The sequence below is a fragment of the Embiotoca jacksoni genome, unplaced genomic scaffold, assembly GCF_022577435.1.
Source record: "Embiotoca jacksoni isolate LCO1_2020_lvr unplaced genomic scaffold, fEmbJac1.0.p SCAF_2, whole genome shotgun sequence".
In the NCBI taxonomy this organism is placed as follows: Eukaryota; Metazoa; Chordata; class Actinopteri; family Embiotocidae; genus Embiotoca; species Embiotoca jacksoni.
This window is the reverse complement of record NW_027185340.1, coordinates 20172383-20198570: the sequence shown is the minus strand read 5'-3', so window position 1 is coordinate 20198570 and position 26188 is coordinate 20172383. Positions and strand designations below refer to the sequence as shown.

The following is a 26188-nucleotide window of genomic DNA, read 5'->3' as shown; positions in this document are numbered from 1 at the left end:
TAAAGGCCTGGATGACCAAAAAGGGAAGTTATTGTACTTGGTCCTAAACACCTCAGAAACTCTGTCTGTAATCACTTAGTTACTCTAGATGACATTGTCTTGGCCTCCAGCAAATCTGTGAGGAACCTTGGAGTCATCTCTGATGAGGATTTGTCCTTTAGACACCATATAAAGCAAATCTCCAGAACTGCCTTCTTTCATCTACGTAATATTAATAAAATAATTAAAATCCTTCCTCAGCGTGATGCAGAAAAACTCATTCATCATTTGTTACTTCTAGGCTAGATTATTGTAATCCCTTGTTGTTAGGATGTCCAAATTACTCATTAAAAACCCTGCAGCTGATCCAAAATGCTGCAGCAAGAGTCCTGACAGGATTTAGCAAGAGAGATCATATTTCTCCAGTTTTAGCTTCTCTTCACTGGCTTCCTGTGAAATCAAGAATATAATTTTTAATTCTCTTGATGACTTACAAAACTCTACATGACCAGGCTCCATCATATCTTAGAGATCTTATAGAACCATATAATCCAAGCAGAGCACTTCGCTCTCAGTACGCTGGTCTACTTGTGGTTCCCAGAGTTTACAGAAGTAAAATGGGAGGTAGAGCCTTCAGTTTTCAGGCTCCTCTCCTGTGGAACCAGCTCCCAGTTTGTGTTCGAGAGGCAGAAACCCTCTCTAGCTTTAAGATTAGACTCAAAACGTTCCTTTTTGATGAAGCCTATAGTTAGGGCTGGCTCAGGTAGACCTGAACCAACCCTTAGTTATGCTGTTATAGGCCAACGCTGCTGGGCAACCTCGTTACACACTGAGCTTCTTTTCTTTCCTCCTACTCTTTAACTGACTCATACCTCACTATCTTTTTCTCTCCTATATCTTTTTCTTATTGTCTGTTGTCTCCATTCAGTTCCTTCGCTCGCACAGTTTCTGTTCTTTCTTTTGCAGATGTCCCATCATGGAGCTGCATGTCTCTGCCCTGCGCTTGTCGTCTCCAACCAACAGTTCTTCTCTTCTATCTCTATGCTGTCCTTTTCTCTCTCTGCTCTCCTCTCACCCCAACCGGTTGAGGCAGATGGCCGCCCACCCCTGAGCCTGGTTCTGTCGGAGGTTTCTTCCTGTTAAGAGGGAGTTTTTTCTTCCCTCTGTTGGAGGTTTTTCTCCCTTAAAGAGGAGGTTTTTTTTCCCTCCTGGCTTATGTGGGAATTCTTGAATTGTTGAGTTTCTCTGTATAATATTGTAAAATCTTGCTGTAACAACTTTGATGTGTCAAGTGCCATAAAATAACCTCTGTTGGGATTTGGCGCCATTAAATAAAATTGAATTGAATTGAATTAAAAAAAATCAACCAAGATGGATTTTAAAAGAACAGGAATCTTGTTTCACTGTGTCTGTATCCCATGTGAAAGGAAACCAGCAAGGGTCTGTTTCCATGCAGGTGAACAGTAGCTGCCCTCTGGTGATATCAGTGACTTTAGGGGTTGCCGCTGGACCGTGGGAGGTAAGATTTGTTGTTTCCAAGCAACTATCCACAAGTTCACAATGCTGGCGAAGCCACAATAGAGAAATCCCAGGTTGTAAGCTGGTGGTGAAAGAGCTGACAGCCCCAGTCTGCAGGGGGGAGAGTAAGGCACACTATAGGCAGCCCAGTAAATGTTCACTTGATAATGGGACAAACCTGTCACAGTATTTAGAGTCAGGGCCTAGAATGTCCCACAGTAAATGACTTAATTTGTATTACCCAGCCTGCATGGGTTTACAAGAAACCACAGCATGATGTAAGAGCAATCCATAGAGCTGTGGCTACATCTGCAAATAATACTGTCAAGAAATAAGGAAAATCTATTAAAATAAATTCAGAAAATCAAAACTTGAATAATCAGACTTTAAGAATGTCGTATACCTTCAACAAAATGTATAGATCACTGATAAATCCTATAGCTGAACGAATGAGACTGAATCGCTCTTTAAGAAACTTTTGAAACACGTTTGACAAACTTAAACACACCAAACCTCAGCAACCATTCAAAGTGTAGGTTTTTTTGTTGTCATGTATCAGTGCATTAATGCTATAAATCTGTATTGTGTGTAGAAAAGAAAATGAGACTCATGCTCTGCTTCTCCTCAAAGCACACAGCTCACTTATTCTGTTTGCTCCCTCAAGATTTTGCAGTCTGAGGATAGCACTTCTAACAAACTTTAGCTGTGAGATAAGGAAGGTGTGATGTGTGATTTAAGCTTTTATTATGAAAATATGTCCTTGATTTTGTTTTTGACAACATATTCTATTTCTTGAGAATATAATTAACAGCTTCCTCTCAATGGAATTAGCATGACAACGTGTAGAAATCTATAAATACACAACATAAAGCATGGTCTATAATTCACCTGTATCCTTCAGGGAAATAGTACTCTTGGTCAAAGTTTTCATTTGTTGTTTTTTTTTTTTTTTTACATGGATATAGTTTGAAACCCATGCACTTTTGTAACATGTCACTGCTTTGTTTGGCCTATATTTTGTCGTTTGTGTTTTACATATTGTTGTGGCAAAGCCTTTACTCCACCTTCTTGGCCACATCTCTCTTGATAATACACTGTTAATCTCAATAAAATATTTACCTGGATAATAATAAAGGAACCAAATTAAAAAAAAAAAAAGTCAGCTCATTTATGCCGATGCATGTGTTAGGAAAGACACGTGATTTTTGTGTTCAGCTCTTATTTTGTTGTCACGGGGGCTGATTAGCCGGACATATGGGCTGAGCGTAGCAGCTTTTTTTTTTAATCTGGGCCAATCAGGAGCAGAGTTGAGAGCGTTAGGCTAGTGCTGCCTTCACTGGCAACCGGAAACTTTAATGTCCCAGAACAACCCAACGGGGACAAAAATTAACCGTGGATTTCCACCACCTCAACTTCGTCTGCCACTACGAGACATCTGCCCACAATCTTACACTATATGTAGACATCTATAGCATGATATGAGTCATTTAATCTGTTTCTAGGCTATAATATGTAGCCTTTACCAACAATATTGTGATGCTTGGCTATTATGCACATGTAGTCAAATACAATAAATCTTAAATAATCTTGCAAAAGTCAAAATTTTATCCTACACTTGCTTTTCTTGCCGATATGGAAAATGTTTTGGTGTCTATTGTGTTTTTTTTCCCCAGCATTCTATACAAATAATTTAACTGCAATTTTTAATAATAATAATAATAATAATAATAATGAAAAAAAACCACTTTTAAAACATCAATTTGCCCTGTTTACCTAATGTGGCCCTAGGTCTTTTGATTTATTTTCAAAATAAAAAAGCCACTAAAGATAGCCTTTGTCATAGGATGTAATTGAAACCCGTGAGACATTTTTTTCTCATTTTTTTTTTTTTTTTTTTTACCAATGGTGCATTTATTAGTTTTATTGATCGACTGCCTTGCCAAAAAGTAGTAAACAACAAATAATAAAAGAAGCCACCAAAAACCTGCTTTTCTAACATTATCTTCCGTATTTGTTACAATTTAAATCACTCCACTACCACGTTGTCGTCAGTCTCTAAAGTGAAGTCATATTCAGCTAATCCTGATTTCAAAATTGGGAGTTTTTGATTTACGAGCCGAGCCTGGAGGCAGCAGTTCCCAAGGAGAAAGCCGCAAATGAAAGAGGTCGCGTATCCGAGATCCTCCCGTAAAATACCCCGAAACACCACGAGGGAAGAACGGGGGATGAACGGATGAACCGAGCTGAGCGTGGTTTTCTGTCACTGCCGTTACCGTGCAGCGTGCACGGACTCCGGTCTGCAACTGTCATCAGATCCTTAATTGTGAGGAGCTGCGAGGATTCAACCTGCACCCTGAATCTGAACCCGGACACGAGCGCGACTTCTTCTCTCCGATGGGAAGGCGTCTTGAAAGTAACTTTGAGTAAGTAGCCTGCTGAAGAACGGATGATTTAACAGGGATTTTGTCCAGATATGAAAACACAGATATAACAGTGATTAATGCAACAAGCACGTTGCCTCAACAGTCAATGTTGCAATTCACCTGAAGTCCCTGTGGGGGTTTGTGGTCCTCAGTTAAAATGTTACACTGATCTTAATGTACTTAACGCTTCTCCCATAATTACTATAGCACTCTTTATACACAGAGCCCAGTTTGAGGCACATAACCTATATTACCTTGTTTTATAGGGCTTGATGATATATTTTGCATTTCATCTCTCTTATTCTGTCATAGTATCACTTTGTGTTTTTGCTTCTGGTCTTTCAATAATGAAATATTTATCTGTGTGGTGTAAATTAGCTGCAAATATCATCTTGAGAGAGTAATATATTCATACTTTCACTGTAGGTAAAATTGCTCATCACAACTTGAGGGAACCCAAAAGTGGCATCTTCAGTCCTTTTTCTGTCTAATGAACAAGCCAGTGGCCTCAAATATATTGCAATAATGGTCACAGAAGATAATATATTGACATGTATTGCTACTATTATTGTGATTTTTTTTTTTGGAGAGATTTTTAATCAGCCACTGTTTTGAAGCTCAGTAATCTGTTTCAAGTCCTCAAATCAAAAGGGAAATTTGGACATTTACAGTTCATGCTCCATCATTTTAAAACAGTTGGGAGCAAGATATTTAATTTACAGTAAAACAAAAGCATCTGGACATTTTTACATTTCAGAAACAATGACCTTCAAATAGTTTTTATTTCAGTCTTTATTAAATTCCATAAATAATGATCTCATTGTTAAATTGACCTTTAACTGATCAAATAATAGACTACTACTAATCAGAACTCAGGCTACACAACACATGATGATCGGACTCACACTAAATAACTAAATGTCATTACTTCAATCAAAGGAGAGCAGCAGCTGGCAGGTTGGACTCCCTTCACCTTTGGGAACTGTCTCGACAGCTGGACACTGTCCTCAAACAGTCCTGCAGCCTCACATGGAGGAGGATTTTACCTGCAGTGTCCAATAAGATGGGAGAGTGCAGGAGTGGAATAATGTCTGCATTTGTTTAGATTTTCTGCTCTCTCTTTGTGCTACCATTTAGTAAATGGAATAAGAAAAGCAGCGCAGTCAGTCCTTATTTCCCGTTATGAGTCCATGGAGTCTATCAGATCCACCTGGGACTCCTTCAGTACAACATTTTTCTGGATGGCTGGGATACTGCAGGCAGGCAGGTGCATCCAAGCCATGACTGGAAATGCCTCTAGGGCTGATGGGAATCCTGGCAGACATCCAGGCTGCAATCAGATAATGTTAATGAATACGGTAAAATAGTGCTATTTGCACGACAGCAGCAGATTCTTTGTTTTCTTCTAGGAATGGAAAATACTGTATAGTGGGACCTCAGGCTTGCTGTGCATACATTTTTAATGAAAAAGGACTTAGTTGGAGTCTTTTTTTTTTTCCAAGATGATGGTCACATGACTGGAAAACCATCTGAATAGTCACAGGCGCTCTCACAAAGGCCTGCAGCAGAGGAATTACTGCACCTTGAAACGTTTTACTGCTTAGCTTGCACAGCGTTCGCCATGTTTTTAAGCAGAAACGATTTGCTCATTAAGAGAAATCACATTATTGACTAATGGATTAGTTTTGCTAGTGAACACTAACTGTGACGATCTCTTCTGTTGTCCATCATGCTTGGAGGAATTTTACCAAGGCCTTTTCCTGAGTCTCAGCTATTTTAAATGAACTTATCAGTAGACTGGAATTTGATGGATTAGTTAGTTTGGTAGTCATAATGAACTTAACTGTAAATATGGGTTTGACTTTGGTATATTTATACGTGCAAAGATGGAGACATTTATGTCAGAGTGAGTACTCTTCATTTTGGATGAGAGGAGAATATTTGCATAAACTAGCATTATGAAGGCCGTCAGTTTCAGAATTATCAGTTAAAACCTTCCCAGTTTACATCATCATTGAACTGCATTTACCTCACTGTAAATGGGTCCTGTATTTGCAAATTAATGTTATTATTGTCATGTGATTCTGTATAGAAGTTAGTAGGTGTTTGCTTAAGGTAAAAATGATTCAAATTAAAATCCAGAGTTATATTTCTTCACCAGAAAGATGTAGAATTAGATTCCACGTCTTGAAGGCTTCAGAGCGGCCTTTAAATCATTTTTAAGTTTAAGTTAAATTTGAGCTTTTCAGCAAATTTAAAATCAGCTTTGAAGTTACAGAAAGTCTAATGTTTAGCTCCGTGACAGAACCCACACTGTAGAGTCTCATAAATTTCCCTGCACAGAGTGTGGCTTTGTTGCTCCTGATCTGATCTCTACATGGACTCAGTCAGCGCGGGGATGTGATAAAAGGTCAAGCAGTGAACCTGCAGACTCTCACAGCTTCCTGTGGGCTTCAAACACACGCACGCACACACACATGCATACACACACACAGACACACACACATACACACATAGTTAAATGGGAGTCAATTGCACTGGATTTAATGAGACGGGTCGGTCTGTCAGGCTAAGCCAGCAGAAATGCGTGGCAGGTATACTCAGGGCCCTGGAGCCCTCAAATGCTAATGTTTACACTTGTGACAGCCATTGTAATATACTGGTTTTGCTATGGAGAAAGATCAGCTCGGTTGGACAGAGTATAATTACCTTCCATTAACTTATCGGCTGAGATCGGGTGCTTCTTTTAGTCCACTGACTTCGAATTACATTGGTCTTAAATCATGTTCATTACTCGGGTCATTAAAGGATTACGGTTCCATGTTGTGAAGTGTATCTTGTACTACTGTACAACTAACTCAGAAATGACACCATCTTTTACGACTACAGTTTTAATTTCCATAAGATCAGTGATATGAATTTCTTTAAATGCTAAATATGAAGATAGTAGCAAACAGTATGTTGTCAGACAAACGGAGCATAAAACTACGAATGATAATCTGCTATGATACCATGTTGGTGGACAGAGTCAGGAACTGCACTCAAAATCAAACAAGTTTTTGTCTTGTTTGTATCATCCATTTTCAGCTAACAAACTGTCTCTTTAAAGGTCACTTTTTAAATGTTTCCAGTGTTTTATGTGCAGTCTCGATATCCATAAGAAGATATTTTTCAAGTTTTAAGTACCAAAAACCATCTCAGTACAGTTTTATATCTCCTTTCTTCACCTTCTCTCCGGAGCTCGACTAAGTACAGGCTGTTTTGTGTTTGTGTCTTTACCAGGCCAACCACAGGTTTTCTTCAGTCCTGAAGTTTGGTATCTCTACGACAGACTGCCCACTTGGTGTTTTCTTGCACTTAAAGGTTGGACAGTGAACTGTGCAGAGTGCGAACATATGACAGGAGTGAGTTTGTGACATCACACTCTTACGGATGTTCAAACGGCTCAATTGCTGATTACAGGCTGTCCATTTATCCGTTTACTCATTGTTTTGACAATTTCACAGTATTTATATCACACCTAGACCTTCTTTATGATTAAAAAGAAAATGCAAATCTAAATTTATTAACTTAAGGTTTATTAACTTAAACTTTAAGTTGATAAATATAGCAAATATAATGTCATACTGTGATTATTATTATTATTATCCAAATTAAGGATTTCATGCAACATGTATTTAACAAAATTAGTTTTTGGTCATCATAGATTAGATCATTTCACGAAACATCAATTTGATTAGTTCACATTTGTATTATTGCATTGTATAGTAATATATGGTCATCAACTGAGAAAGGCTGTGAAAGTCAGCTTAAAGCTCTGATAAAGCAAGTAGACCTTGAGTTTACACTGTTTAAGCTCGTGTGAGCATTCAGAGGAGTGACTGAGTGTGAATGGTTTTCTGTCAGTCGTATGATAGACTGGTTATTTGCCCAGGCTATTCCCCACATCTCACCCAATGAAAGGTGTGATAGGCTCCACAGCGCCCATGACGCTCCACTGTATAAGTGAGTGTAGATAATGGATGGAGGATTTCAACCGGATCATCCAGCCCCATCATGTACTGTACAGCCAGTACCAGCAGTTTCTATTGACTTGAGTCTTGTAAGGGCGCAAACATTCACATGGTTTGAATAAGTTGTACCTCAGACTTCTCAGAAATGTATAGATGTACTTTTTTTACATTTTGGGAAATACATTTCTTTTTTAAATAGCACCAAACACACCAGAGTCTAGATGAATGTACTTACTGTAAAAACCCTCCTCTTTGTTGTTGATATCATTCAAAAGGCACTCAGCCTTGGTTGGAGGAATGCTCTCAATTCTAGAACACAGTGATTTCACCTGCATAAAATACACAGTAAAATTTAAAATATCTGGCCCGAATGCTGCACTGCAGAAGGCCACTCTCATATTAAGGCTGATGGGAGCTCATTTAGCGATTTCTATTTGGGATATCAAGGCCAAAACAATAAAGTAAGTTAAATATAAATGATAATGGGAGTGTGTTGGAGGCAGCCAAACAGCATCAAACCCTTACACACTGAACTCTGTTGTCCCCCGAGGACCTCCTTTGTTCTTGTATCCTGCCTGCAGGATGAACTATAACACATCCCCCCGTGTCCTGTTAGAACATCAGTCACAGCTGCATGCACAGCCACATGAAGGCAGCAGGACCGACTCTGTGTGTGTTGGTATTGGTTAATGTTTGTCACCCATCCTCCCTTCTTTTACCACTGCACACATTCAGAAAAATGCATTGTGGGTGGATGACAGTCTGGAGTCCTTATCCCAATTGTGAACAACCACTAATTACCAGCGGAGTAATTAACAATCAGGCAGTTGATGCAGCAATGAACCGCTGCTGGAGGTGAAATGGTTGATTATTCCCGTTTACGCTCAAAATATGTCTCCATAATCTCGGAGACGCAGCGCTCACCGTTCAAAGTCAGTAATCTGTCCCACTTGAGCAGTTTTGAGTGACGTGGTTCAGGTTGAGCTGCTTATTGTGTATTTACTGAGTGGAAAAAATGAAGGCTAGAGCAAAAAAGAAAACTGTTTTTAAGCAGCAGACTGGAGAGCACGAAGGTCACTTGATAAAATGCTAATACAAGTTCATGCGCTGTCAGTCTGACAAGGCTGGCTGGGATGGTTGGCTCAGATCTCTTCAGCAAAACACACAGGGAGCACACGCTGCAGTTAAAAAAGACAAGTGCTGTGAAGGACATGGACAGTTTATCAGTCTTTTTTTTATCCAGTAACAAATATGGAATCCAACCATGAGATGCTCAGCCTTGGGCATGAGATGCCTTGTGGGGTATTTATTCAAGTATGGTTGCTAAATACAACTGTATGGTATTCATAGTGCAGTCCTCCCATTTTCTGGTTCTTTATAGCTCCACCCCACTCCATCTCAGAGGAATATAATTTACTTTTAACTCCATTGCATACTTTTACAGGCAAAATATTGAGATACAATAAGCAGGTGAGATTAGCAGCTACTGTACAACAGTAAATGTATTGGTTGTAAGAATCCAATACTACAATGTGTAATAATGTTACTCTGCAAATGTATTATGATTATAATTAAATAATAATAAAATGCTACAGGGCTTTTAATTTGAAACAGACAGACAGTGATAGATGTTTGCGTTTATAGGTCCGTCCCCAGTTGTTGTGGTAATAGCCCATAGGCTTCCTGAAGAGGGGTTTTGAAGCTCAGTGTGGATGACTCCATCTTCGCAGTGCCTGACTCCACCTAACTCCTGGCTTTTCTAAAAAGAAAAGCAGAGGTGGTGCATGGGTGGAGCTGAGGCGGGCCAAACGAAGCCTTATTGCTAAAACCGGTGATGTGGAGAGTCTGTGTCTGTATAGCTCTATAGCGGGCAGTAAGGGCTAAAAAACTGATAACAACAAGCCAACTGTGATGGTACCTACCCATCACTCAAAGCATCCCTGTCCTTAATTATTTCTAACTTTGAGCATTAATACAGTTTACATGGTGGACTAATATAAAAACTCTCTCCCCGTAGAGTTGTCTTGAAATGAGCCCTAGAGACAAATAGACTCTGATTTGGAGCCAGTGGTCATTCAAGGAACTACCGTTTTTGACACTTCTGTGTTGTCTTCATTTTTCAGCCCTGGAGGTTTCCACTAGGTTGTGGTCCATCCAAAACATAAAATGGGGATCATGGGCTATAAAAATGCTAAGAAAACATTTTCACTGTACACACTGATTGTCTCTGTTTAGGTTGTTTGCTGCCTTCTGTGCGGCATTTGATTGTCTAAAACCAAATATTTTACCATTTCACATGAGAAACACAATTTTTGAAGGTCTAGTTGCTCACATCATTAATTTCTAATGTCTGTGTGCGCCCTGAGAGGTATAAGCTTATCTAATGTGGCCTTCATTCCATAATATTATTATCTGGATCAGCCTGCATAATCCATTCAGGTTTATTAGGCTGGTAGTATTAACATACAGTGGGACAAAACCTGCTCTGGTGGTTCATAATCCCTGACGTAGTGATAAATAAAAAGGCCGGTATAAAAATGTTTCATCATTTGAGCAAATCAGAAGACCAAAATAAACATAAAGGTTACATTTTAAGTGTCTCATATTGCGTCTTTATGTCGCCACAAAAGATGTTGCTAATTTTACCTGACATATTTACCACTCCCTAAATCACTCATGTCTGTAGTATCACCTGGTTTAAGTGATTATAAGGAAGGTTTCTACAACAGTAAATCAGACCAGAGATTGAGTTGGTTACTTTAAAGTTACCTCAGCGAGCAGCAGCAGCAGCAGCAGCAGCGTCCTTTCAGTGCAGTCATTATTTAAAAGCATAACCTCGCTGACAGCCTGTGGCACGGTAAAAGCTCCCTTAGTGCGTGCCCTCTCCACCCATCATCTGGTGCAACCAGGAGTAAGGCTGCAGACAAGGCTCCAGCTGTGCTCACTCTCCGTCCACATCCAACCTTTTTCCTTTTCCTTTGCTGACAGGCATTGGTAAACCCACTCTCATTTTCTGCTCCTCTTTTCTGTCTTCTTTCTCTTCGCTGCATGCTTTAATGCATCTGTCAAGTTCTACCTCTGTCCCAAATTTAATTCACCGAGCTACCATTACATTTTTCTTTCTTTTATTCCGAACTGAAGAAAAAATTTAACAATGGGATCAGACTTTCTATTAACACCCGTGTTAAACTCAACATATTCTACTATTTCCATCAAGAATGGTGCTTGGGCTGACGTGCTCTATGCAGTTCGACACGGCTTGTGTCCGGTCTCCGTCAAAGATAAACCTGCATGTTTTGAGGGAAGCGGAGCGCTGAGATGTTACCGGGACGCTGCTGAAAAGTGCCGCAGCAAGTTTTTAATGTATTGGTTAATCTATGTGTCTATAAACTACTTCTGAATGAAGTTCCCAGAAAAGTTACTATGTCAAATTACAAATAAAATACATTTTTATATCACGCACCCTGTCTACTTGAGTTATCAAAGGAGAAAAAAATTGTGAAAAACAGATTCTATTTTTCCCTGTCAACTCGTTATGGGTTTGGTGTCTGCTACACATTTATACCTTTGGTTAACAAAACCTACAACCTTACATTGTTGAGGGTTTTCTGAATTGAGGGGGATTATTTCACTGTAAAAATATAAAAAATATTGTCATATGATTATTATGATTTGGCACTTGTTATAAATTGACAGAATTTTTTTCACGTAAAGAATAGCAAAGAAAAACTTCATGACATCGATGTAATCCTGACTAATAAAATTACTTTCTTTCTGTTGTATCTTTTTTTTTTTCAGAAATCAAGATTCGAGCAACAGCATGTTGAAACAGGACTGATCCATCAGTTTGACAGACTGCGAGTGCTTTTAAGGTAAAATTTATACTTTGTCTTTACACTTTAATCCCCCGTTACTGTATGTCAGAGTTGATCACTTCTCTGCTGACAAAATACGAGATAACCACAACAGGCATGACTAAACTATGAGAAATTACCCGGCAGGTGTTTGACGACAATAAAATACAGCTTCGGTGAAAGTTCTTCAAAACCTTACTTCTAGTTGAGGTCTGTTTTATCACCTGATCTGATCTCTGCTTTAAAACCACAACAGACTTCAGCATTTTATTTTTTTTAAATGGATTCAAGAATCATTCATCATCTCCCTCCCAATGGCAAGCCCTGAAGTAATGAACCATTAGTGACTGTTCCACAAAACAAAAAAGACAGAAATAGCATCCGGACTGAGTGGAGTTTTGCCCGAGAGCATTTTTCTTAGTGAGGTATTGTTCTCTCTGATTCTCCATCCATACTGTGAAGACAGTGGCATTTTAGCAGCAAAATAAATTTGTCTTGGGAGATTCCTCCCTGTTGTGTGTGTGTGTGTGTGTGTGTGTGTGTGTGTGTGTGTGTGTGTGTGTGTGTGTGTGTGTGTGTGTGTGTGTGTGTGTGTGTGTGTGAGAGAGAGACAGAGATGAGAAGCCAGATGCAGAATGTTAATGAGACTGGAAGCCTGTGTGCTACCTGACAGCTTGAAGACAGCTTCTGCTCTTGTGTTTATACTGCATGTGTTTATGTCCAGAAACGTACCGCTGGACTATTAGGATTCAGGTCAGAGAGGATTTTTTTTTTTTTTTTTTTTTTCACCAGTATGAAGGATTATCCTGAAAGCAGCTGAATTGCCTGTGTTCAGCAAAGAGGTTGGTTAGCTGATCAGCAGGGTCTCGGAGGAAAGTGTCGGGTTCAAGAGGCTGAAGACCCCGCGCTGACTTTCAGTCTATCTGCTTTGCCTTTAGCAATTTAGCTGGTAGAATATGGATTAAACTGCTGCTCTGCACATGCTGCCTCCTCTTTTATTCCCTCTGTCTGTCTCGATCGTCTGTTAAGTGCTGAATTTTCCTGTTAAATGTTTTGTGTGGACCCATAATAAAATAGTCCGAAGATGGGTGAAGGGAAGTATCATATATTGTAAAAGCCACATAAGACAACAAAAGATTTACCTGCCTATAAAAGCTCCTCTTGGTTCTTGACCTGTTGGACCTTGTAAACTATCAAGTCAGCATTTTCTTGCTGTTGGGCATGATCTCCGTGTGCCCAACAGTTCTTCATAGCAGGTGATTTAAAAAAAAAAAAAAAAAAATTGTGCTGACCTTGTCTTTGAAGAAACGGTGAGATCCAAGTGTTGAGATTGTTCAGTGTACTCAACCACACTGGAGATAAGGTGATACCAGCTCCCTGCCATCAACAATTGAGCTGCATTTTATGCTACTTCCTTATGTTTAGTTAGTTACTTATTACAATGGGGGCTGTATAAATACAAATCATTATTGTTATTATTATAACATGCCCAATATGTTTCACATATGCCAAATGTACCCCTTGGAGGCTTTGATACTTGTCAGATTTGTGTGTGTCCCAGAGTCAGACAATAGACTCGGGGCTTCTTTGCCAGGGCTTGCTGTGTATTTTCACAGCTGTATACATGGGCTGCATCAAGGCTCAGGTTTTACTCATGTAGCGATCAACCCATTGGTTTGTGAACTGTCATTTTGAAGCCTCTAGTCTGGTATTTCATGGCCGTTGCCATCTTGTTTCTTTTGGAGTCAGAATTGACTATATTTGGAGGAGTGAGAGGTGGATCTGACTGAGAACCTGAGGACACCATACCTGCCCACATGTACAGGCAACCTGACTGCATCCCAGGCATGTGAATAAAAAACAGCACGGGCCCAAGATATCTCTGTTTGAGGCCTGATATTGAATTTGATGAGAGAATTATTTTCAGGAGTGAATTAAGGTAACAACACCAAAATTACTTGTGGAAAAAAATTATTGATTTCGTACTACACATGGCTGTCCACTAGAGAGAGGCTTATCAATAATGCATCTTTGCCTCATTAGATGTATTACATTCTTTCGGGGGAAAAAAACAAGTGGAAACTCACGTGGTTATGGTTAGGAAAAACAAACCTTGGTTTGCACTTCCCAGATTTAAACCCTGCTCCCACTGGTGTAAGTGTGACTTGTGCTACCTAGTGACCCCTTCTACTTCCTGAAATGGACTTCAGAGGCTTTTGCACCTCCTCTCGTTGCCTGATGTTTATTACCTGGCTTTTGTCATGTAACCTGCTTAGTTTAGGCACGTTTAGGCTTTTTGAATGAAAGTCTCTTGGAGACAGAAGTTTTTTTGGAACCAGCCCCTACTGGCCCTCAGTAGTATTTCACAATGAGGCACTTCCGCATTGGCTTAAGTTTTCAGACCCAGTGACTATTTTTATTTTTACATACTCGCACTTTTTGCCTATAAACGTTAGACAAAGTTTATATTTATGCTCCAAGTCGTTTTTTCCTGTGTTCTACTGTAGTGTCGTTTTCAGTGTCTTTACTTGTTTCTGTCCATGGTTAACAGTAGAGACCTCCTTTTCATGGCCACATCTTCACTGGTGGCCATGCCACGTGAGCCGATATCCCAAGGGCTCCTCTAATGGCTTTTCTTTGTGCCGCCTTTTAAAGTGCACCAACCTTGTTTGTTTCTCGCTTGCTCCTTGGACCTCCGTTCATGTCCCTGTCATTGAATAATGTTACACTCCGCAGCACAACCCTGTTTGATGCAGACATAGACTTCATGCAGAATAATTGCTTCGAACAGTTCACAGCCATTGCTTATCTTCATTCTGCCCAAGTACCGTGCCATTGAGATTCAAAAAGCCGTGCCCACTGTCTGAATATTCTGCATTATAATACGTTTCAGCCAGCCCCCTCCATTGATGTGTAAATGCTAATGTTTCTGAAGAACGCCCAATCTTCCTACTATTACCATGAAGACTGCTGCAGCTGAATTTTAAGGGCTAATGTGTTTTATTCCTGACTCCCACGCAGCTCATTTCTTTACGAGAAGTTGTTTCTTAGGAAAAGAGGAATAACACTTATCTCAGAGGCTAATTTTCTCTTCACTGAAGGTGAAGCAGCCAACATAGCTTCTGGTTTCTTTTCAGTTCCAGTGAATAAATTCAGCCCACTGCACCATCTGCAGATATATTTCACAGAGGCATCAACAACTATGTGTTTACTGTATCTGCTGGAGTGATTAATTTAGGTTGAATATTAATAGAGGCGTCTATTTCCCAGATGAACGAAGCTCAGTCGTGTTTCTTCATGTGTTTAGCAATTTCTTGTTTGGATGATATTTATTCAGACGCATGCTGGTTCGTCTTTGCACTCTGTTCTGCTATGCGGCCCTATCAGATGAAGCAGACCACTTTAGCATCGCCGCGGCTTTTTTATTTCCCGCGGTGAATGATCCAGATCTTTGGCATCATCTGGAAGAGAGGCTGATGGAAGAGGCATGTAGATGGTGCAGCTTCAAGAACCTGTATGGTACACAACAGAAAAGGATAGATTGACAGTAAAATTGGATTTCATGGCTTCCCATCGGGAGGGCGGGGTTCATTCAGTGTACTATGCGGCTGCAGGCGCGCTGATTATGATAGCGCGCTCTCCTCTGCACTTCGGGCTTTAAACAAATCAAGGGGGAGAGTGATGTGTACGCGGCACACATATTGCACGCTCGCACATTCATTCACGAACACATCCGTGAATATAGGTCATGGAGTTTCCTTTATGTAACAGCTGACATGTAAATGTCAGTTTAATGGAGTTCTGGCTCTGTTTCCGAACAGAGCCGCAGAGAGCCGATGGAAAAAATAATAAATTAGGTAAATGGGTCACAATGGTTACATGTTTTCTATTTATTTCTCATTTTCCAGGCAGGTCACCTGTTCTAGTGCGCTGCCCGGTCCAATCAATAAAAACGTGCATACACTAACAGCATCATTAGAGGTTGCTGAGCAGAGATCATCACCCAAATACACAACATGGACATCTTTTAGCCCAAAACCTTTTTTTACCTTACCTACAGTGGGAAGCCGTGGTCCTGGTGTGAATACTGGTATTTGTATAAGTGGTGTTGGAACCAGTTAATTGACTAATTAGTTATTGAAGTCACTAAGCATTCTGTTTTCTATCACTGTAAATTTAATATCTTTGGGTTGTGATTGTTGCTTGGAGAAAAAAAAAAAAACATGGCACCTGGGAAAATGCAAAAAGCAATTTGATTTTACTATATCTGGAATTTTATGAATTAAACCATTAATTGTAAAACAAATTTGTAGAGTAATTGATAACTTAATTAAAAATGAACCCTACCCATCTCAAGGTGATATGTAGCATGCTGTTTGCCCAGAGATGGGGGTTGTACACATACACACACATTACGAGTGAATGAAGCCGTAATTTTTGCTGAGGTATGAAGTATGTACATCCCTGCTGCCTCCCATCTCCTCAGCACTGCAGGTTGTAATATGCTCACCTGACTATCCCACTTTAAGAATGGTTAGTGTGTTATATCCAGTAGAGTCAGAAAACAGTCTTTGACAAAAGTGTCTTTGATATTGTTCTTAAGCACAGCAGTGCTAAATACAGTGTTATATTAGCATCTAGCTTCTAGTTAAGTATACAAAATATAGCCAAGTATGATGGGAAATAGTTTAGCAGGTATGTATCCATCACACACCAGAGTATTGGAAAAATTAAAGTTTGGAACAGGTGGTTTGTTTGCTTGTTTAATTAGTTCCTTGTTAGCCTTTGCATTGGAGCAGCTGTTCATCCTAAACGGATTTACATAGTGACAATATGAAGATGCACTTTCATACAACTCATGAGGGTGCTAGGTAAGATGATAAGCAAAGTTATTATAATTCATCATGAGAGCAATAAGTCCAAGAGCTGTCGAGATATTTCCCTCTAATTTCAACCTCATGAATGATATCATGGCAGGGCATCCAATAGTTTCTCCTTTATTCAGTCTTGACAGAAGTGATGGACATCGGATCAACATTGCCATCGCTACAGGTATGCATATGAGAATAAATAACCGATTTCCAGTCACCTGCACATCAGTTAATAGAGCTAATCTTGATATTGGTCTTTAGGCTCATTAGGATAAAACAATCATGGTGGTGCAGTGGTTACCACTATCGCTTGACATCAAAAAGGTTCTGAGTTCGAACCTCGGCTGGGGCCTTTCTGTGTGGAGTTTGCTTGCTCTTGCCATGCCAGGTACTCCGGTTTCCATCCACCATCTAAAAACCATGCATGTTAGGTGAAGTTGTGATTCCAAATTTCCCGTAGGTGTGAATGAGAGCATGCATGTCTGTTTCTGGCAAACTGTACATGGTATACCCTGGCTTCGCCCCAAGTCAGCTGGGATAGGCTTCAGCACCTCTGTGATCCTGATCAGGATTAAGCAGTTATAGATAATGAATGGATGGAAATACTAAAATGAACCAAAGTGTTCAGACAACCACAAAATAGGAAGCCCAAACAAATGCAGATATTACTGAGACGTACTGAGGATCAAGTTATACTTTATTACTTAGTCCATTTGCAGTAGATATAGTTGGTTTTGCAGTGTGTTTTTGCACTGTATTATTATTTCCTTTCACCTGCCCAGGAACTGCAGAGTCAAATGAGATAATAGCTAAATCTGGTACAAAGCATCCTTCCTCTGTTTGAGATTTGTGTACTTTGTTCATTGTTCCTGTTGTAAACTTATTCAACAAACTAAACTGTTACAACTGCCCCGATCACAATATGAAATTTACAGACTTAATGAGCAGTACAGACTAGGCAAATTGTTTTTTTCTTCGATTTGCACTGCACCTTTCAAATTCCTCCAAAAATCCACCCATTTTGAACAGATAATTGTCCTAAACTCTTTTCTAATGGCAAACATGTTGAAGATGCCTCTTGGTTTGTAGATGATTTGGTGCTTTTTAACATTATGTGGACAATGTTAAAGCTTATAATTTCATAAATAAGCCTTTGTATGATTGCAAAGATCAGTTACACTGATTATTGTTTGGGTTAGGGCTAAATAAGTTTTCATACTTCTACACCACAGCTGATATATAGAAGAAAATAACTTTGAAGAACATTTAACTCATTCTAACTGACCTAACAGGTCAACTTTCATATCCGTGAACACGGACCTAGTTAATGGTGTAGCTAAAGTAAAGTCTGTCGAGCCCGTGGCTATTTCTCAGTATGTGTGTCACTGTGTTCCATTGTGCATTGTGACCTTGATCAACCTCGGCCCAGTCACCCATCGTTCAGTTGATTGTCAGGCATCAAAGGAGCGCACTGTGCCACACAATGCCATTGTGGTTGCCAAGCAATCAAGCTCCAGATAAACTGGCAAAGGACATTTTTACAACATCCTGTATTAACGCGACCCCCCCAACCCCCCCTCTCGAAATGTAAACATTTCCATAGAGCCAACAGGGTCAACAACAATGCATTATTACTCTCCGGGAGAGCTAACAGTCACAGCCATTGAGAACTCTGCATTATGTGAACACTGCTTTGGTAAACACCAAAGTCTTATCAGTCTTCTTCTCTATATGTGTGTGTGTGTGTGTGTGTGTGTGTGTGTGTGTGTGTGTGTGTGTGTGTGTGTGTGTGTGTGTGCGCGCACGCGCGCGCATGGACAAACGACAAGACTGAAGCCTGTTGTGTCTTTGCTTCGTGCTCTGTTTGCTGGTTCAGGGAAACCCTCTTTTTTTTTGTCTCAGGATGCTGCATGCTTTCCGGGCTTCCAGGGTTACTTACTCAACACTAAAAGCTGGCTCACTCTCCTTCTCCTCCTCGTGCCACTCCTCCCCTGAGTCATGGAAGCCGTGCTAAATTTAGCAGACCTCAAAAAGTAATGGTGTGGCAAGTTCTTATTGAGTTTTCACCCCACAAATGTGTCCCTCGCTCGCTCTCTCTCAAGTTGAGTTTTGCTCCCTATTTTCTCGGTAAAAGGTTTGTCTGTGACTCACCCGCAGCAGAGAGGTGCCCTATGAATTATTGAACCAATGGTGAAGCCCTCATAAATTATCTAAACGCGTGTCGCCGGGCGAGCGGGGCAGTTCAGTGGATACATCTCATCTCGACCCTCGGTGTCAGCAGCACCTAGACCTGGGTCCGAAAACGGGGAAACCTGGACCCATACACACACACACACACAGATGCAGACTCAACATTGTATGATCTGCAGTAAAGATGTCGTCTCATTGGCTTCGACAAGAACATGTCGGACTGGGCTTTCAAATTAGAAATGACAACCCGCAAAATGGAGCACAACTCGAAGAGCATAACATCAGGACAACTACCTGTAAAAAGTCAACATAAAATAGTTATACTCCACTAATGTGTCGACTGAAAACACCTTCAGAGGTGTTACAGTTGTAGTTATCAACCCACAGAAAATGTCTATCTGTGCGGCATCATGGAGCTTTGGAGCTTCTTTAAGCTCGTTGTTTTGGCTCTCTGTTCAGTTTCCTCAAAAAAAACTAGCGCTATTAAATTCGCTCTACACTCGCTGCTCTGCCATAAGCAGCAGACTGACAAAGTCGGAGTCTAGTTGGTAAAAGAAAGTGGGGCACCTACCGGCTAAAGAGTGGAGTCAGCGAGACCAAAATATAGCTTGAAGGAGACATTACATTTATTAAATGAACTGAAGCATTGTTGTGATCGTGGTGCTCTGTGTTTGCTGAATGTATTGAGAATGCGGCTAAAATAGTGGCTATAAGAATAAGTGAATGCAGCGTTAACCTCATTCAAAGCATTTTGCCTTGTGACTCTCTGGAGTCTTTGGTGAAAGCTGGTAGCTTCAAGACTCCACAAACTGCAACCTGTTTTTCTACTTTGGTTTTTATATTGATTTGGCATAAAAAGTACATTTAACGTGGTAATTAGTCAGATTTAGAGCTATTAATAGGTGTATTTTGTACAGCAATAAAGCAACTTTAGCCTGTTGTTACCAGTCCCAAATTCACTGCATGAATATTTGGGTCTGGGTGTTGCATCCTACTGGGTGTGAACAGGTTGATTTTGAAACTATTGGAGCAGCCTGATTTAACAAATCAGTGATGATCATCATGTGCATTGAGACTACCACTGCTGAAACTACATTTAGAAAAAAATTATTGACTTCAACGTCATCAACTTAGAGAGGCTGAGCAAATGCTAATGTAAAATTTTAACTTTCCAGACTGTAATCACAGAGAAGAAAACTGAAGCTGTCAGCAATAGACGAGGCTTGAACAATTTCCCCCAGTCTTTATGCTAAACTAAGCTAACCAGGCACTGGGGGTATCTTCATATTTAATGCACAAACATAAGCCTAGTATTAATCTTCTGATCTAAGAAAAGAAAATAAGACCAGAAGGTATTCTCAAACTGTTTATTCAGCTAAAAATATATTTGTATTACAGTGTACAATAGGAAAACAGTCATGTGTACTCCTACAGATCTTTGTATTGTTTATATTACACAGCTAAGGGTTATACAGAATTAACCTTTTAATACTGCTGTTCCTTGAAGCCAGACTTGGCAACATTAAAATGCAACCTCTGCTCTGCCAGTATGCCAGCAGACGAACCTCGCTGAGTTCAGGACATTTTAATGGTCAATGTTTAATTTGAGGTAATTCAAGATTTGTCAAAGCTCTCAACTGGAAACACTGACCTGCTCTTCTGAACTTCTGCTCGAGGGCTGCGAGTAACAAAACCCTTTTAATGTAATTAATCTGACAATTCATTTCTTGATACAATGATTAATGCTCTATTTATTCTTTATTTTAGCTTTATTTATGTAAAATAGTGAAAAAATTACCATGATAATTTCCAAGTGTGCTTATGAAGCTTATTTTTTCCGACCAACTGTTCGAAACCAAAAGAATTCAGCAAATGTTTGCCATTTTTGTTTGAAAAATGACTGACACACAAAAGTTGATTATCTATACATTTACAGTACACCACTCCAGCTACATGGAAACCCTTGCTCAGTATTTTGATGTTAACGGCCTGTCCTGTTATCCTGACCAGTCATTAATTAATGTAAAAGTACATTTCAACATGGCCATTTTGGCAGCGATTACATACTGTATATTCATGTACTGCACCATAAACACACAGGCCCAGGTCCATCCTGTGATTAATTCTCCCTGCAGTCAGCATATTGATTGTTTAACGTGTGGTGGAGCTGCTAAATATCGGAGAACCAGTTTTAACAGCCTTCAATGTTTTAGTGTGTTTCTGTTGATGGCAAGCAGCCTTGAAATGCAGAACAGCAGGTGTTCAGTGAAGACACCTCCTGTGGTGAGTGGGCTGCTCATAGTGGTTTCACCAACACCTGATTTATCTCGCCTCTCTTTGGCTGTTGTCACTTGAATTAGTTTTTGTAGTTAATGGTGGAGTTGGAGTAAAATTCGACACTAAGAGCACACTTAAAGTGACAAGTATGTGTAATTACAGTACGCTCAAAAAAAGCTGAATTCCTTAGTGTGTAGCTGTGTCTCTATTTGTCAGTCCCATCTGCTCACAAACACACTCAGAGCTGGGTTTGGCTGATGCCTGCATGGGGCCTTTCATGACCGTTATACCCACATGATGTCGGGGTTGTAGGAGATGCCCCTGGAGTCTCTCTCCGTACGCCCGGAAAAAAGGCAAAGACAGACACACTCCATCACGTTGTCATTACAGCACACTGCATTAAGGGTCTGTGACAGCAGAGCCTCAGCTTCATTCTGTGAAACAGTTACGCAACATTTATGCACGATGTTTAATGCGCATTAAAATTGTTCACTCTTACGACACATGTTCCTCCGACCGAGCAGAAGATCTGATTAGGTTTTGAGCATCCTGCTGGGTAAATAAATGTGCATATTAATGAGAAAAATTGGGTTTTATCGAGATGCACACTTCCTATTGAAACCACCCCAGTTTTATGTGAAGAGAAGTGTTGTATGGTGATATTAGAAATGCCTAATAATCTATTAATTTTCATAATTCATGATCTTGACCTATCAGGAATCATATTGATTGGCGTCTATAATTTTCTTTTCCCTCTAATAACATTCTACTCTGTGAGTCATGATGTATAATCCTCTCCTTTACTGTGAGTAAAGGTCATAGCGCTCATATAGATAAGGACAGGTAGTGCAATATGGTGTTTTGTGTAATTTTTGCAATTATTGTAGTATTATCCAAATATTGATTTGTCGTTATAGTCACTGAGTAATCCTAATTACAACAAAACAAAAAAATACATTGATTGGTCCATGCTTTCCAGAGCGACACAAATCACTGTTTTCTTATGTGTTACGTCTCTATCTTTAGGATTCTATTTTATTTCCTGTCGGGTTAGATTTAAGTACAAAGCCGATTTGGCAAGGTTCATGTAAATTTGATTTCTGAGCAGCCGTCATGAAGCCTCAAGTTTGGATTTTGGCCGGCGCCATTTCACTAGTTCGGAGCAGTTTGGATCCAGAAGTGACCATATTTAGACGAGCTGGGGGAGCGGTCAATCTGAATCAATCTGATTGGAAACCTGTCGATGCTACCGATAGCCGTAACCTGAATGCACCACAGACCTGTCAATCAAACAGACACGCCCCCAAAAACATGGAATGTTTTTGAGCCGACCTCTAGTGGCACTCGGTGGTATTGCAGTTTAAGGCTCTTCCACATCGGCCTCATTTTTCAGACCCGGAAGCTACGTCCACTTTATACAATCTATTGTCGCAGTAAGTTTTTGCCAATGACTAAAAGTCTCTCTACTCTTGTTTGGTCTCCTTCTCGCTGCCTCTGACAACCTTCTCTTTGTCGTCACCTCCGCCATGATGTCTTCTTACAGCTAGCTGTAGATCCATAGTTCGCACTTGTTGTGGGTGATCGTACCCAGTTAACCCAGATGTTCACAGCATGGAGTGGGAATAAAAGAGGCACCATTCCCCCTATGGTACTATCAAAATGTTATTATGGGGTAAGATACCCTAGACCTAGCATGCATAATGTTACTTTAACGGACTGACCATAAAGGCTTTGTTGTGATGTATCATGTGACTTGCAGGACAGCTCCTGTACTTCTTTTATGTCACATTTGGGGTTTTTCCAGGTTAAAAGTCATGTGTTGTACTGAGAACTCCAGACTGTGGTGGATTAGTTTTATCCAGGACACTATGTGAACTTCTGTATATGTGATCCAGGTCATTGTCTGACAGCACCTGTCACTTCATTTTGACTGGAGAGAATGAAACCATGGAGAATTGAGGATTAATCAACTGTAGAAATGTGGCCAGGATGATGACACAGCAGCAGCACCTGCCTGCACTTTGCTTTGTGTGTGTGTTTGTGTGTTTGTGTGTGTGTGTGTGTGTGGGGGGAAAGCACCACACAACTTGAGCAAGACGGCGGCTTCCCGGTTTCCATACCAACCGCGAGGACTGTTCATGTTGGAGCATGCTCAGTTTGGCTCCCTTCCCTGTAACAATAGCCAGTGAGAGGGCTCACACTCTCACACACTCTACTCCAGCTCGCAGTGGGAGCGAGACGGTGAGGAGAGGCTGCCTGCTGCGCTACGCAGATCATAACACACACGGACCGGCAGACGCACGCACTCGTCCTTAACAAAGGTGAGCACCCAAACCAGCAAATCTTCCTCTGAATTTCCTGGCTTTTATTTTGTTGCGGTAAAGAGTTTGTGGCATCTGTAGCTTCGCCTCCGTGAAGGGAAGATCTGTGGAGACAGTTGTTGCCAGTGGAGATAAAGAGGAAGCATGTGCTCTGCTTTGTGAGTGACAGGATTGCATCTAGTTTCCTTTTTTTTTGATAACTGTTTTGTATCATGGCATCATTATACTTAAATGTCCTCATGGTTGAGCTTTGGAAGAATCTTTTGCATCCAGGTATCTCGTCATTTTATGAATGGTGAAGGCGGGTTTGATATTTCTGCACAGTCGGAGGTGTAGTAGTTGACAAAGCAGCAATCACTCAATAATTCATGAAGCCCTATATGGAGGGAAGTCAGGGGATGACAGCAGGTGTAATGTGATGCTTTGCATGGACACGGATAGCTGTTTTAGGCTCTTTTGATAGTATAGCTCAATTTTACAACCCGCTCTTTGCGTATTCAGACCGTCTTACTGCATTTTCAAGTCTGCTCTTTGAATGTTCGCTTGACCTGTCGAAAGACCTCAAAAGGTGAAATTGAGGAAAAGCTGGATAAACAGAGCGAGGCTGGTGTAAATGCTCAGCCGTCTCTGGAAATGTTACATGATCTACACCTAGAGGGAATGTGAGGAGCTTCTCCTCATGTCTAGCTGATCCTCTGAAATCTTGTGTGTCTGCATGTGTGTGTGGTCTGTCTGCCTGTGTGCGAGCGCGTAGCAGAGGCGGTCAGCATCTCCAATATTATTCTGTAGTCTCGCCCCATTTCGCTCTCCGAAGCACGCTTAGAGATTATCAGACACACACACACACACACACACACACACACACACACACACACACACACACACAGACACAGAAACACGACCCGCCTCCCGCAAGATTAATTATTGTGGCTGATAAATTCCTGCTCGGTCGATAGTGTATTCCTCTGCAGCCGGCCGGCCCCTTGTGTTTGTGCTTTGTGCTTTGAGCAGCATGAATATCAACCGGCCTTGTCTGTGGACTCGTATGCAAACTAGAAGTGCATGGATGGGGGATGTCGTTGGAATGCATGCGGTGATATTTAAGTCGATATTAAAATCTATATTTTCATCTTATTTTATGACTATATAGCAAATGTAGGGATAACATCTAAGAAATGTTGCAATTTGAATGTTGCAATAAAGTATATTTTACTGTTATTCATGACATTAGACAAAACTGTTTGTATAAAAAGTAACATGTTTTACTTACTTAAACTATAATTTGCTTGAACTCCTTAATTTAATTTTTTTTTTATTTTTTTTTATTTTTTAAACAACAGGTAACACTTACATTTCAACCAAAAGCCCTGCAGCTTGTAGTTATTTAAATTCCTTAGTGATGTCCTGAAATTGATAGTTTTTTTTCTACTCAGTCCCAAACTCAAAAAAATGGAAATGTATACTTACATTAATAAACACAGAAAGTATATTTGGTATTTTGTGTTACTCAAAGATCTTTAAATGAATTATTTGGCCACATATGCTCCTTATACAGTTCAGCTAATGTGTTAGAAGACAGTTGTCTATTTGCACATCTATATGGAGCAACGTGATCATTTCGAGTTGTGTCTGTGGCCTTCTGATGAATAGCTTCAGCAGGAGCTGGATATCTGCTGCTTTAGCTCCAGATGTTTAGTTTTCTTCCCCAGCGAGTCGCTAACTTTGTCTGCTGTGTGGTGCTGGGCTGGTCGAGTGCACTGAGTTAATTAGGTGTCTGCTGCTCCTGAAAATGAGGCAGATGAGAGCCGAGACTGAACCGAAATCGTAAAACCAAAACTATGGGCTAAAAGAGGCTAAAAAAAAAAGGCTGAGAGTAAGTTACATTTGTCTGCTTCAGTTATTAAATTATTGTCCTGTATTCAATGACTTGTTTCATCACTCATAAACGACCACAATTTGCTCATGTGCTTCCTGTCAGTCACCTGGCTGTCGTCTGCCACCTGTAGGAGGATGACAACATGCTGCTGAACACACATCACACCAGCTAAAATTTTAACTGTTGGGGGGGGCAACAAATGAAAGACACGATGATGGGACTAATGGAGGGACAGAGAGAAAAAAGGAGGAGGAGTAGAAAATAGAGAGTTGCAGAGTGATGGATGGCAGATAGGGAGAGAGAGTTAGAGGCACTCTTTCACCCTGTGGGAAATTGGAAAATAAATTGAGTTGACATAGGCAGGTTTGCATAGAGATATTGATGCTGGGGAGTGGGAGGCGAGAGGTTTGGACTCGGGGCTTTGGAGGTTCACGCGAGGCTAATAATCTCTGTACCCACCAGTTAGGACGTCCAAAAAGCTTCCGGGGTTGATAATTAGCAATTTCCATCTGCCATTGATAAAAAGATACAGTCCGGTGTGGTTGGCTCGTCAGCAGCCGCTGTCGGCAGCCTTTGTGCTAATTAAATGGCACTTCAGTTCGTCTTTTGGAATATTTTAGTCAAAATGAGGAATTCTTCTGGAAACAATTCTTTTGATCCCACCGGAAGAAGAGATGCAGCTGTTATTGAAGCATCTGGTGGAAGTATCGTGTGTTTGGTGATAGTATAGAGGCGTCCAGTGTGGGATGTCAAGTTTGGTTTGCAGAGCTGTGAGTGTTTTGATGGCTCAGAGCAGACAGACAGTGTGTGAATAATGTGACACCTCTCTGAAATGAGAGAAAGTGTTTCTTCTTAATCTCTCCTTT

The 26188-nt window shown here is 40.4% G+C and overlaps 1 protein-coding gene across 2 annotated transcripts in view; it reads left to right on the top strand.

The window, feature by feature from the left end:
* Window positions 1–3660: 3660 nt before the first annotated feature.
* The window catches only part of arhgef49 (Rho guanine nucleotide exchange factor 49), a 61445-nt gene continuing 38917 nt past the window's right edge, over window positions 3661–26188 (top strand). Inside the window, exons 1-2 of one of the 2 annotated variants that reach the window (XM_069154971.1) lie at window positions 3661–3920; window positions 11732–11805. The gene's annotated coding sequence lies outside the window, so the exon portion shown is untranslated. Of the gene's footprint in view, window positions 3921–11731; window positions 11806–23361; window positions 23447–26188 lie in introns of those variants that run through there. The other variant, XM_069154972.1, reaches the window with a different exon arrangement.